Below are 15,681 nucleotides of genomic sequence, written 5' to 3'. Positions count from 1 at the left end.
GGGGGTGACTACTGGCCAAAGAAGTGGGCATTGGGGCAAAGGCGACAGAAGAAGAGCTCAGCGTCATGCCGAGCTTGAAATTCATTGAGGTGGGGGAATAAGGGGATGAAGCTGAGGCCTTTGCTGAGGACAGATCATTCAGAGTCAGTGAGGTATACAGCAAGGTGTGAGATTCGAAGAAGGGATGGGGTGAGAAGCAGGGGAAGGGGATCCAGAGGGGTGTTGGTACCCATGAGTTGGTGAAGCTTGCGATTTTTCACAGCTGAAAGAAAGATAAAAAGTTTTTGTTAAAGCGCTGGATGATGTGAAAGATGAAATGAAACTGTGGACCAGGACAGCTTTGAGATAGATTCAGAACAGATCTAGCAGCTCAAAACTAAACATCCATGATGCACTGTGGACCATCAGCAGCTGCAGAATCATATTTCACCACAATCTGAAATTGCACGGTCTGACATATCCCTCACTCCACCATTACTATCAAGCCGGGGGATCAACCCTAGTTTAATGAAGATTGTAGGAGAGCATGCCAGGAACAGTACCAAACAAACCTAAAAATGAGGTGCCAACCTGGTGAAGCCACAACACAGGACAACATGCATGCTAAACAGTGGAAACAATATTCAATAGACAGAGCTAAGCAATCCCACAACTAACGGATCAGATCAAAGCTCTGGAGTCCTGCCTCATCCAGTCGTGAATGGTGGTGGACAATTAAACAACTAATGGAGAAGGAGTCTCCACAAAAAAACCCATCTTCAATGATGGGGGTACCCAGCACATCAGTGCAAAAGACAAGGCTGAAACATCTTCAGCCAGAAGTACCAAGTGGATGATCCATCTTGACCTTCACCTGAGGTCCCCGGCATCGCAGATGCCAGTCTTCAGCCAATTCGATTCCATCCATGTGATATCAATAAATGACTGAAGGTACTGAATACAGCAAAGTCATTGGGTCTCGACAACATCCCGGCTACAGTACTGAAAACTTGTGCTCCGGAACTAGCCGAGCCCCTAGCCAATCTGTTCCAGTACGGCTACAACACTGGCATCTACCCGACAATGTGGAAAATAACCCAGGTATGTCATTTCCGAATAGTTCCAGAGATGTAGAGGAAAGGATAGCGAAGATGATTCTCGACAGGAGCGAGAGTAACAGGGTAGTGGTTATGGGGGACTTTAACTTTCCAAATATTGACTGGAAATACTATAGTTCGAGTACTTTAGATGGGTCTGTTTTTGTCCAGTGTGTGCAGGAGGGTTTTCTGACACAGTATGTGGACAGGCCAACCAGGGGCGATGCCACATTGGATTTGGTACTGGGTAATGAACCCGGCCAGGTGTTTGATTTAGATGTAGGTGAGCACTTTGGCGATAGTGATCACAATTCGGTTAGGTTTACCTTAGCGATGGGCAGGGACAGGTATATACCGCAGCGCAAGAATTATAGCTGGGGGAAAGGAAATTATGACGCGATTAGGCAAGATTTAGGATGTGTAGGATGGGGAAGGAAACTGCAGGGGATGGGCACAAACGAAATGTGGAGCTTATTCAAGGAGCAGCTAATGCGTGTCCTTGATAAGTATGTACCGGTCAGGCAGGGAGGAAGTTGTCGAGCAAGGGAGCCGTGGTTTACTCAAGAAGTTGAAGCGCTTGTCAAGAGGAAGAGGGCGGCTTATGTTAGGATGAGACGTGAAGGCTCAGTTAGGGCGCTTGAGAGTTACAAGCTAGCCAGGAAGGATCTAAAGGGAGGGCTAAGAAGAGCAAGGAGAGGACACGAGAAGTCATTGGCGGATAGGATCAAAGAAAACCCTAAGGCTTTCTATAGGTATATCAGGAATAAACGAATGATAAGAGTTAGAACAGGGCCAATCAAGGATAGTAGTGGGAAGTTGTGTGCGGAATCAGAGGAGATAGGGGAAGCGTTAAATGAATATTTTTCGTCAGTATTTACAGTAGAGAAAGAAAATGTTGCCGAGGAGATTACTGAGATACAGCCTACTAGGCTAGATGGGATTGAGATTCACAAGGAGGAGGTGTTAGCAATTTTGGAAAGAGTGAAAATAGATAAGTCCCCTGGGCCAGATGGGATTTATCCTAGGATTCTCTGGGAAGCCAGGGAGGAGATTGCAGAGCCGTTGTTGTTGATCTTTAAGTCGTCATTGTCGACAGGAGTAGTGCCGGAGGACTGGAGGATAGCAAATGTTGTCCCCTTGTTCAAGAAGGGGAGTAGAGACAGCCCTGGTAATTATAGACCTGTGAGCCTTACTTCGGTTGTGGGTAAAATGTTGGAAAAGGTTATAAGAGACAGGATTTATAATCATCTTGAAAAGAATAAGTTCATTTGCGATAGTCAGCACGGTTTTGTGAAAGGTAGGTCGTGCCTCACAAACCTTATTGAGTTTTTCGAGAAGGTGACCAAACAGGTGGATGAGGGTAAAGCCGTGGATGTGGTGTATATGGATTTCAGTAAGGCGTTTGATAAGGTTCCCCACGGTAGGCTATTGCAGAAAATACGCAAGTATGGGGTTGAAGGTGATTTAGAGCTTTGGATCAGAAATTGGCTAGCTGAAAGAAGACAGAGGGTGGTGGTTGATGGCAAATGTTCATCCTGGAGTTTAGTTACTAGTGGTGTACCGCAAGGATCTGTTTTGGGGCCACTGCTGTTTGTCATTTTTATAAACGACCTGGATGAGGGTGTAGAAGGGTGGGTTAGTAAATTTGCGGATGACACGAAGGTCGGTGGAGTTGTGGATAGTGTCGAAGGGTGTTGTAGGGTACAGAGGGACATAGATAGGCTGCAGAGCTGGGCTGAGAGATGGCAAATGGAGTTTAATGCGGAGAAGTGTGAGGTGATTCACTTTGGAAGGAGTAACAGCAATGCAGAGTACTGGGCTAATGGGAAGATTCTTGGTAGTGTAGATGAGCAGAGAGATCTTGGTATCCAGGTACATAAATCCCTGAAAGTTGCCACCCAGGTTAATAGGGCTGTTAAGAAGGCATATGGTGTGTTAGCCTTTATTAGTAGGGGGATCGAGTTTCAGAGCCACGGGGTCATGATGCAGCTGTACAAAACTCTGGTGAGGCCGCACCTGGAGTATTGCGTGCAGTTCTGGTCACCGCATTATAGGAAGGATGTCGAAGCTTTGGAAAGGGTGCAGAGGAGATTTACTAGGATGTTGCCTGGTATGGAAGGAAGGTCTTACGAGGAAAGGCTGAGGGACTTGGGGTTGTTTTCGTTAGAGAGAAGGAGGAGGAGAGGTGACTTAATAGAGACATACAAGATAATCAGAGGGTTAGATAGGGTGGATAGTGAGAGTCTTTTTCCTCGGATGAGGATGGCAAACACGAGGGGACATAGCTTTAAGTTGAGGGGTGAAAGATATAGGACAGATGTCAGAGGTAGTTTCTTTACGCAGAGAGTAGTAGGGGCGTGGAACGCCCTGCCTGCAACAGTAGTAGACTCGCCAACTTTAAGGGCATTTAAGTGGTCATTGGATAGACATATGGATGTAAATGGAATAGTGTAGGTCAGATGATCGGCGCAACATCGAGGGCCGAAGGGCCTGTACTGCGCTGTAATATTCTAATTCTAATTCTAAAAAATTTCCACAAAAAGGACAACTCTAATCGGTATTACCAGTCTAAACCTCATGATACAATGATCTTACCCAAGTGCTCTCTGACAGATACTTGGTCCACTTGGCCCACCTCATTTCCCAGCACCAGATCCAGCAACGTCTCTTTTCTAGTCGGGCTGAGAGCATATTGATCAAGGAAGTTCTCCTGAACATATTTCAGAAATTCCTCCCCCTCCTTACCCTTTACTCATATACTATCCCAATCGATCTTTGGGTAATTAAAATCTCCCAATATCAACACTCTATAGTTCTTGCTCATCTCTGTGATTTCCCTATATCTCCCTCTCTCACTATTTGGAGGCCTATCGAATACCCCCCAGTAGTGTGATCATACCCTTTTTGCCACACAATTCCAACCAAATGGTTCTGTCGTTGGCCGCATCAAGGACATCCTCCCTTTCTGACACTACAATGTCTTCCCTAATCAGTACAACCACCCCACCTCCCTTTTATCTTCTCTATCTTTTCTGAACACTTTATATCCTTGTCTATTAAGTGCCAGTCCTCGCCATTTTTAAGCCATGTTTCCATTTTTGCAAATGCATCATATTCCCAGACTGCTGTTTGTACTTGTAGCTCACCAACCTTATTCACCACACTTTGTGTGTTACACACAAGCATTGTAATCCTGTTATTGCATTCCTCGTAGTCCTTCTTAGTCCGCCCCGACCAAATATGGAACTACTTCCTTCTCTAGTACTGTCCAACACTCTCACATTATGCACCTTATTCCTCTTTTCTACTTCTATAATCAGGTGCCATCCCCCTGCCAATTTAGTTTAAACCCTCCCCAACCACACTAGTGAATCTCACTGTGAGGAAATTGGTCCCAGTCCTGTTGAGGTGCAACCTGTCCCTATTGCATAAGAATAATCTAGCGATTACTACCTTTGAGATCCTCCTCTTTAGCTTCCTCCCTAGCTCTTTGCACAAAGGAAGATGGTTGTGGTTGTTGGAGGCCAATCATCTCAGCCCCAGGACATCACTGCAGGAGTTCCTCAGGGTAGTGTCTTTGGCCTAACCATCTTCAGCTGCTTCATCAATGACCTTCGCTCCATCGTAAGGTCAGAAATGGTAATGTTCGCTGATGATTGCACAATGTTCAGCACCATTTGAAATTTCTCAGATACTGAGAATAATACTGATACTGATAACTCACCTCTTGACTCTCCAAAGCCTATCCAGCATCTACAAGGCTCAAATCAGGAGTGTGATGGAATACTCTCTACTTGCCTGAATGAATGGAGCTCCTACAACACTCAAGAAGCTCAACACCATCCAGGACAAAGCAGCCAAATTGACCAGCAGCCCATCCACTACTTTAAACATTCACTCTCTCCATCACTGGCGCACAATGGCAGTAGTGTGCACCATCTACAAAATGCACTGCAGCAACTCACCAAGGCTTCTTCAACAGCACCTTCCAAACCCGCGACCTCTACCACCTAGAAGGATAAGGGCAGCAGACACATGGGAACCCACCACCTGCAAGTTCTGCTCCAAGCCACACTCCATCCTTCACTGTTGTTGCATCAAAAACCTAGAACTCCCTCCTTAACAGCACTGTGAGAGTACCTACATCTGAAACGGTTCAATAAGGCAGCTCATCGACACTTGCTCAAGGACAATTAGGGATGGACAATAAATACCGGCCTTGCCAGCAACCCCTACATCCCCTGAATGAATAAAAAAAATTTCAGCTCTTAGAGCTTATCTTGGCAATAAAGATGCTTCAAATTTGAAGTACTCAGCTACAGGGAGATCATTGGAGAAGTCATGGATGAGAGTGCTGTCTGTCGAAGCAGTTGATATGGAGAAAGGGCAGGGGAATGGGCCTAAAGGAATATCTCTTTCAGGTAACCAGCACAGGTGTAATGGAATAAATGACCTCTTTTTATGGTGTAAAACTATGTGCTAGAAAATTTTGTGTGACAGAAAGCAAGTATGACAAATCAAAAACCACAACAGTGAACTTGACTCAGCCAGTCACAAGGCCTTCTGAAGAAACAGCACAAGGAAGCACCAGGGCTCCTGAATCCTAAGCAGCTCCACTGAAGTTTTGAAGCTAGCCATCAGACTTACTCGTTTCACTGGGGAATCACTTTTAAGTCACTTCTGAAGCACCTTCACTCCCTGTCATTCACCTCAGTCTCTGCCTTTTCTTCCTCCTCCTGTATATATGCTAAATATAATTAAATTGGTGCACCCATTCTTTGCACCGGGATTGGGGGAGTGGTTTGCAGAAGAAATTAAACAACTTCCCTTAGTACTAGGAACACTAATGCATCCTTTGCAGAAACTTCCAGATGCAGTAAAATGAATTAGACAGCAATTTTCCAAAGTTTTAGCACTAATCAGCGTGCAGCAATCTCTTCCCTTGACATGGCTATCACTCAAATGCCATCACAGGAAGCAGTACCGCAAGGTTTATATGGGCAAGCTACACATGTGACTATTAGAAAAAAAGAGTGACATCGGAATTCATTTGTGTATAATTTGCATTATGGCACTCTCTTCAGGTGCCAAAGGCAGAAGAAGTGAGGGCTGTAATCTCCTTGACTGCCAGTTTGGCTCCAGGTTTCACTGAAGTTAATAGCACAGCTTTGCAACTGCCCTCTTGCTGAACCCGAATTTGCAGAGGCAGCTGTCCTCATTCATTGCCAGGTACCTATTCTGCAGAGTAACTATGTTTATTGACATGCTGGCAGTCAGCAACAGGTGCCAATATTGCTTCTTTGTTCTTATTCTTCATCTACTTCATCTAAATCCAAGGAAAAGGGTTCCAATCAAATGCAATCCCCATAACTTTTAATGCTAACCTAGGAAATATAAGTGAAGAGTGCAGCTTTAGGCAAGAACCTGACTAGCCTTTAATGCCCTCTGAAATGAATGAGATTAGCACAATGAATGTGCAGTGTAAGAAACCAGGAAAATTATGTGCAACCCATTGATAAACGTTTTGACTTGAAAGTAGAATGAAGTCATCAAACCACTGACAGACAACCAATTCAGAGCAGAGGTAAAATAATTGAGCTGATTAATTTGCAATTTTCTAACCACTGCTCATGCCATCTCACCAGTGAAACTGTCTTTGTTGGGAGGTATTTCCAGATGTACTCTGATGTTACTATTCTTTTATACCACCTGTAATTAGAGATACAGCACTGAAACAGGCCCTTTGGCCCACCAAGTCTGTGCCAACCCCAACAACCACCCATTTATACTAATCCTACATTAATCCTATATTCCCTACCACATCCCCACCATTCTCCTACCACCTACCTACACTAGAGGCAATTTACCATGGCCAATTTACCTATCAACCTGCAAGTCTTTGGCTGTGGGAGGAAACCGGAGAACCCGGCGGAAACCCACACGGTCACAGGGAGAACCCGGCGGAAACCCACGCGGTCACAGGGAGAACTTGCAAACTCCGCACAGGCAGTACCCAGAACTGAACCTGGGTCACTGGAGCTGTGAGGCTGCGGTGCTAACCACTGCGCCACTGTGAAAAACTTGGACCAGCCTTTAACACTGTAAAGCTGTTTGAAGCTGAAAATCAAAATCTTATTGCAACTGTATTCACGTTTGACACAGGAGATTAAGTAAGACCATGCAACACCAAAGGATGAGAAGAGTAAAAACCTTTCTATAAGCCCTTCCCACTGTCTCTTTTAAGAACATAAGAAATAGAAACAGGAGTACACCGTACGGCCCCTCGAGTCTGCTCTGCCAGTATGATCATGTCTGATCTCCTGCCTCAACTCCACTTTCACGCCTTCTTCCCCATTCTCATATATTACCACATTTGTAAGTCTGTTGAGATATTTAAAAAGGCAATCATGTAAGTAATCTATGAATATGACTCAATTAGGAGCTTTAGCAAAGAAATAATTTCACAAGCACAGCATTTGTGTGGGATATAAGGAGAGATAGAGTGGAGGGGGAGGTTCAGGTGATAATGGTATGAGAATTAACCCCATGCCAAATAACAGCAATAATGAACTTATCAAATGCGATTATTTTAATTTTGATCAACAGCCAGTTGCATAATTAGAAACACTGAGCTAGACCCATATGTGATTAGATTAAAATTAAAATGTAACATTAAAATTAAAACTACAAACATAATTTCTGAAGTCAAAATATGAAATATACTAATGGTTAATTGATATGGCAGTGGGTACTGGGATAGCCACTACATCGATATGGTTGGTCCAGTTAAGGTTCTGATCAATGGTGACTCACAGGATGTTGGTGGTGGAGACACAGCCATTTCTTGTTGGAGATGGTCATTGCATAGCATTTTCATGACACAATTTTACCAGTTACTTGCCAGCCCAAGTTGGGTGATGTCCAGGTTCTGTTACATATTGGCAAAGGCACCTCCATTATTGGAAGAGTTGTGAATAAAGCTGAATACCCAAATCATCAGTGACCAACATTGCTACTGATAAATGAGGGTGGGAGTGCCTGTTATAAAGCAGCTGAAGATAGCTGGGCAAGAATGCTACCCTGAGAAATTTCTGCAGCAAAGTCTTAGGGCTGTGATGATTGACCACTGACAACCACAATCATTTCTTGTATGTCAGGTACGACTTTGGAGCATTTGTCCTAATGCCTTCAATTTTTCTAGGGTTGTGGGGTATCATATCCAGGTTGAATACTTCAGTTCCGATGAAGGGTCACTGACCTGAAACGTTAACTCTGCTTCTCTTTCCACAGATGCTGCCAGACCTGCTGAGTGGTTCCAGCATTTCTTGTTTTTATTTCAGTTTTCCAGCATCCGCAGTATTTTGCTTTTATTGAATACTTCCTTGATGTCCAGGGCAATTAGTTTTACTTCTATTTTGGCATTCAACTCATGTATCGATGTCTGTATCAAGGCTATGACGAGGTCTGGAGCCCAGTCGTTCTGTCAGAACTTAAACATCAGCGGGCAGATTATGGTGGGTAGATATCGCTTGATGGCGCTATTGTTTACTTTTTAAAATCATTGCTGATAACTGGAAGGAGGTTAATTGCATTGTCACTGATCAGATTTAATTTTTATGGTTAGGATCTGGAATGCACAGCCTGTGAGTATGGTGGAAGCAGATTCAGTCGTGGCTTTCAAAAGTGAATTGGATAATTATCTGAAAAGAAAAGAATTGCAGGGCTACATGGGAAGGGCAGGGAGTGGGACGAGCTGAGTTGCTCTTGCAGAGATTTGACATGACACAACGGGCCAAATGGCCTCCTTCTGTGCTGTAATCATTCTATGATTCTATGACATAACCAGACAATTTTCCACATTGTCAGTATCATAGCTGTACCGGATTGCTTAGCTTGTGGGAGTGGAGTCAGATAGTTCAAGCATACAGGTCTTCAGTACTACAGCCAGGATGTTGGCAAGGTCATTGGTTTCGCTGTGACCAGTTTACTCATCCACAGCATTGCATTGACAATGATTTCATGTGAGCATAGTTGATCATACCCAGGAACTAAAGAAGCCAGCAATTACATAAAATTGTTCCTATCCCTCCAACTGTTTGTGTACTTACTTGTGGAAATGGATGAGCTAGTGACGCTTCTGAATAGAACATTAGTCACCTCTTGTTCTCAGGTTGACATAGTGTTCAAGAAATTCCTCCCATCTTAGTGACTCAGTACGAGAAAAAATTCAAGGCTGTGGCAACTATAACAACAACATGCAGAGCAATTTAAGTCAACAAAGACCTTATTAAGATGTTTGCTACCATCTCACAAACCGGGTGGGCAGACAGTTAAAATTGCTTGTGCGACTTACCCACAGAGGTCTTGATCTCTTCCCAAAGGTTCTGATTTTAACTTGCTCTTCTGGCAATCAGAAGGACACCTGTCAGAAGTTAGAAGGATTTTTCTCTAAATATGCAGATTAGGCTCCAATGATATGATATCATCGGTCTCTGACTACTATTTTAACCAGAGGTCTGCGCATGGAAGCATATGTGGCTTTCTGGACAGGACAACCTAGTGGCAAGAGGGATTGGGGCCAGAAGAAGCCCAAAAAATTAAAAGTTAAAAGTGATGATGAAGGCTCATCAACCTGAAACATTAACTCTCTTTCTCTCTCCACAGATCCTGCCAGACCTGCTGAGTATTTCCAGCATTTTCTGTTTTTATCTCAAAAAGTTGTTTTACTTTTTTAAAAACTTTTCTTGTGGAGCTAGAAGGAACAGGAAAGGTTAGGCCTCCTTGCAATGGGTTTCCCCCATCACAATCTCGCAAACTCCTTCCTGATGACTTACTGTAGTGCCCCAGACCATTCTTCTGGTCTACAGCAGTAGTCTCATGCTGCCTGACAGCTGCAGTTTCCTACAGATTTCAGGCAGGGACTAATCAGGGGCATATAGGTGAAACCTGGGTGTTAGCTTCCCTGACCCCATCTACTCACGCTCCAAGTTAAAATCGGGACTTCAGTAACTCTTTGGAAAATGCAGCATGATTTCAATTAATGATGTCTATTGTTGTTTTCTGCCATTGACAGAAATCACAACTGTCTTTTTAATCTTATGGAAGCAAGAACCAAACACCAATCAAAACCAGCAATTGAGAAAATTTTTCCACCAATCCCCTTCCCCTGTGTTTTTTTACAGTACCATTCCTGTCAAAAGGTTTAGATGATAGAGTGAAGTAGTGCAATGACTTACTTTCAGGGATCTTGGTTCAAATACAGCCTAGAATGCTGGATGCAAGTGTTATCTGCCTAAAAGAAGTCATATGCTTATCAAACCCAATCAATGGGAACAGTAATTGAAATTTTAAGTTGTAATGTAGAGAAACATGGCATGCATTTTGTCCATAGCCAAGTTCACCCAAACAACAAGATCCATGACCAAAAAGTGGGTAGATTTTCACTCCAGTCATGGCACTGGTGAGCATGAGTGAAACGCCTGTCTATTGTTGCTGGCAGGAGGCTTTGTGCATTATCATGACACCAGTGATCTACATACCCAGATGTCCCACTACAGGTTACTGGCTCTAGGCCAGCACAACATTGACTGGTGAGCCAGCCAGTGGACCCAGGCATAGGAGTGGAAATACAACAGGACAGAATCAGAGGAAGAGCTCTGACATAATTTGAGGAGTGTGCATTAAAGATCCAGGGTCAGGATATTAATGAGGAGGCTACGGTTCATGAAGCAAGAGATGCAGCATTGGTTCAGGGTTTTGTATGACACTGGTTCCTCATTATATTCCAGCGCACATATTCCCGCAAGCACTGATTCCCAGGTTTCTATACATCAAGCCAATCATGCCAGCTGTTTGGCTAATGCAGATCTGTCTGCAGTTACCTCTGTAACATTATTACTTCTGCCCCTTCCTCAGGCCATCTGCCACAAACAACTCATCCATGCTTTAGTCACATCCAGATTTGACTTTTCCAATGCACTCAAGAACATTCTCTCATCCACCATCCTCCATGAACTTCAGTGAAAACGAAGCTCTGCTGCTAATATCCTATCCCACACCAAGTTTTACACACTCATCATCCCTATCCTCCCTGACCTACATTGGTTCCAGGTCCGCAAATGCCTCAGATTTAAGGTTCTTCCCCTCATGTTTAAATCAGTTCATGGTCTTGTTCCTCCTATCTATTTCCTCAAGTCCTACAACCCTCTCCCCCAAACTCTCTCTGCTGCTGTCATCTTCTGCATTTCGCCCTCCCTTTGCCCCACTATTAGTAGCCATGCCTTCAGGCTCAATGCCGTGAAATTCTATCCCTAAAAAAATTTGCCTCTCCCATCCCTTTCCTCCTTTGAGACCCTCCTTAAAGCCCATCTTTTTGACTAAGCTTGTGTTTACACCTCCTAATAGCTCTTTTTTGGCTCGGTGTTAGGTTTTGATCAGGTCTCTGTGAAGCACTTTCGGATTTTCTTTTACAGTAAATGCACTGCATAAATGCAATTTGCTGCTGTTGTGATTGTGAGTTATGTTGTGTGATCACCTTTATGAGTGATGTCCCTTTAAGATCTTTGTATGCTAATGAGCCAAGTACCAGGACACAGTCATGTTACTTGGAGCCAGAGTCACTCTGCAACTGCAACACCCAGAGTAAGGTTCTGTAAATAGTTTGCTCTGTACAGTATATACTTGTTAGCTGTAATGAACCTGTTTGAGATCTGCAGGAAACTGGACTCCATGCATCTCATTTATGTTGCATCAGACAACATAAAGAACTCATTATATGATGGCAGCAGTGGGATCATAAAGAGCTCATTATATGGTGGCAGCTGTGGTGAGAAGACAGAGCCTGAAACCATGGTTAAAACAGTTCTGAAACGACCTTTCCTACAGAGAGAAAGTTCAAGAAAAATACTGGCTCAAACAGTGAAAAAAGAATTTACCACAAGCTGTAGAAGACAGAGCACAGAATGGCAGGCTGCAAGTAAATGGAGTGAATCATTGTACCAACAGGCAAGGGATATTACTTTTTTAAAAAAGCCTTGAAGTCCTTCAAAAGATCTTTTTTTTTTCAAAAGCTCCATGTAGAAAAAACAGGGAAGACCCGACTCCTTTCCCGAGCTGATCGAGGTTGGTGCCATTACAGGAGGTATCCATTAGAAAAACACAGGAAAACCCAGACCACTGCAGAGCCTTCATTCATGCAGCTGAAGTTTTAAAAAACCCATTAAACTACATAAGTTTGAATAAGAGCTTCCATTCATGAAGCCACGGTAAAAAAAACATTAAAACCACTCAAGCATGAAGAGCATAAACAAATTCTAGCAGCTAGTGAGCAGCAGTGTAAACAGAACAGGCTTAAGTACTGGAAGCAAGATAAACACACATGAGCAAACATCTGCTCCCATCAATCAAAGCAGCTAGTATAAATAGCAGAGTCTCTTAAAGGTGATACAGTGCAGAGTCATAGAACAAGTCTTACAGCAAATTTTAAAGCAAAAGAACAGCAGAAATATGGATACCAAATTTCCCAGCATGAATTGGAAAACCTTGATTATCCTTTCCAAGTTCCAACTGTTCAAACAAAGAATGCAGTTATTCTTCACAAACCAAATAATTGTAGAACCAGAAAAACAGGCTGTAAAAATACGAATAGTAGTTGGAAATGAGGGATTACACATAATAAACACCTCTGGACCATTTAGCGAGGACCAGAAAGATCCCGCAAAGATATGAAAAGTGCTAGAAGATCAGCTCTGATTGCGAGTGAATTTTAGAATTCACCGCCTGGAATCGATGTCCTAGAGGTAACAGCCACAGGAATCAATAGATAAGTTAATCAGGAGCTGCTGTAGTAATGCGACGTCTCAGAAACTGAGCTGTTGTACCGAATAATGGAGCTAGTGATTGTAACAACACCCATTGAAGCATTTCAGGAAGACCTCTTTAGGAGAAGAAAGGTCACAGAATTGATGCACTGTTGGAAAATGGCAGGAAATATGAAGCCATTGTTGTTCACAAAATATTTAAATGATTTGGATGTGGGTACCAAATGTAATATATCCAAGTTTGCAGATGACAAAAGTAGATGGGACTGTGTGTTGTGAGGAAGATGCAAAGTGGTTTCAAGGGGATTTGGACAGAGTTAGTGAATGGGCAAGAACGTGGCAGATGGAATATAATGTGGAAAAATGTGAGGTTATCCATTTTGGTAGGAGGAACAGATGTGCAAAGTATTTCTTAAAAGGTAAGAGATTAGAAAGTGTAGATGTACAAAGGGACCTGGGTGGCCTCATCAATAAGTAATTGAAAGCTAGCATGCAGATGCAGCAAGCAATTAGGAAGGTTAATGGTATGTTAGCCTTTATCGCAAGAGGATTTGAGTACAGGAGTAGTCTTGCTTCAATTGTATAGAACCTTGGTTAGACCACACACCTGGAGTACTATGTGCAGTTTGGTCCCCTTGCCTTAGGAAGGATATTATTTCCATAGAGGGAGTGCAATGAAGCTTCACCAGACATGTTCCCGGAATGGCGGGACTCTCCTATGAAAAGAGATTGTGGAAACTGGGCTTGTATTCTTTAGAGTTTCAAAGAATGAGAGGTGATCTCATTGAAACCTACAAAATATTTAAAAGGGATGGACAGAGTAGATGCAAGTAAGCTGTTTCCCCTGGTTGGGGAGTCTAGAACCAGGAGACATAATTTCAAAATAAGCAGGAAGCCACTTAGGACAGAGATGAGGAAAAATTTCTTTACTCGAGGGTTATGAATCTTTGGAATTCTCTACCCCAGAGGGCTGTAAAAGCTCAGTCATTGAGTATGTTTAAAGTAGAGACTGACAGATTTCTAAATACCAATGACATAAAGGGATATGGGGATAGTGTGGGGAAAAGGCACAGAAATGGATGATCAGCCATGATCGTATTGAATGGCAGAGCAGGCTCGATGGACTGAATGGCCAACTCCTGTTCCTATGTTCCTCTGTTCATTGTAGCTGGACAACAGCATCCGCAAGCACTAGGTGCAGCCAACAGTATCGGCACCATAACAAAATCGAAAAGAGCAAGGAAGCTGTGTGCTAAGTGTAGTCTGTTCCACTAATGGCACAATATCCCTGCATTTTGTGACCTGTGCAAGGTGTGCAGCGCAAAAGGATACTGGGCTCGCCTATGCAAAAAATCTGGCTCTCAAGACGCAACAAACAGACATCAGGTGCAGCTACATGGCAACAGCAGCAAGGATTACGCCAGCAACCTGCATAAATGCAAGCCGGTACACAAAATCCACAGTGAAACAGAGCTGAGACAAAACTCAGAAAGAAGTAATTCTCAGCCAGAAGGTGAACAGGCGTTCCACATTGTTAACCTGACACATCATGTTGATGAAGTCAAACAACTGGAAGCTTTGCCACTATTAACATCATGTGCCCAAAGAAAGCTGGCAAACATACAGTCAGGGTCAGGATTGACACTGGCACAATTGCAAATATTCTACCAGTCCAAATACCCAAAGATATGTATCGGAGTCATTAGAAATGAATGATACAACCAACAACTGACAAGTTATCAGCATACAACAGGTTACCCATTCCTTCCAGTGGCACACTAACAATGCAATGCAGCTATGGCAAGTTGGCATGGAAACCACAAACCTTCTACTTGGTAGACATAAGTGACCTGCAGTGGCAGGACTACCAGTGTGTAAGGACCTCAACATCGTAACTATCCACGAGAGCATTGCCAAGGGGAAATCTCCATGGACCGGAACCCACTCGCAGACTCTGGCCAGCATCAAACGGTGCAGTCTGGTAACCCAGCAACAGCACAACTGTGCCGTGCCTTCACCTCGACTATCCAGAGAACGGCCAGCACCACAACAAGACAAAACAGACTGGTACCTCCATGAGGCCAAGTACTCCTCCCCCAACAAGTCCTCAACCTTGAGCCCCAGGCCTTCAGACATGGAGGATGAGGAGAGGCAAAGGACAAGCAATGCCCTGAAGTGACCTCAGGTTCTCTGCCTCTCCCTCGTGTTCTATGCTCTTCTCTTGCAAGGAGGGTAAAAAGACATCTATGAATGAGAGTAATATCATGTGTTCACCCAATAAGTGGAGAGCATTTGTCAGTGATTAATGTCAGTGGTAGATGGACAGATTGCGATGTAAGTGCAGAGACAGAGAAGGATGAGAGCAACTGCAAGTTAAGCTGGCTTGTGGAGTTTCATGCTGGAGTAGGATTGAGAAGACAGAATGAAGGGGTTGGCATGATACATGTAACAGGATGTAATTAAATGTGCCACTGTTCTCACCTTTCCTGCCTTGCTTACATCATAAAACCACTTTGGCACTGATTTTTTTTTTTATTCATTCATGGGATGTGGGTGTCACTGGTTAGGCCAGCATTTATTGCTCATCCCTAATTGACCTTGAGAACGTGGTGATGAGCTGCCTTCTTGAACTGCTGCAGTCCTTGCGGTGTAAGTACACCAACAGTGTTGTTGTGAAGTGGATGGTGGCCAGGCTTTGGGGAGACAGAGGTAAGTTACTCATCGCAGAATTCCCTGCCTCTGACCTGCTCTTGTATTTATGTGGCTGGTCCAGTTCAGTTTCTGGG

Source organism: Heterodontus francisci, chromosome 5, assembly GCF_036365525.1.
Source record: "Heterodontus francisci isolate sHetFra1 chromosome 5, sHetFra1.hap1, whole genome shotgun sequence".
NCBI classification, from domain to species: Eukaryota; Metazoa; Chordata; class Chondrichthyes; order Heterodontiformes; family Heterodontidae; genus Heterodontus; species Heterodontus francisci.
This window is presented reverse-complemented; position numbering follows the sequence as displayed.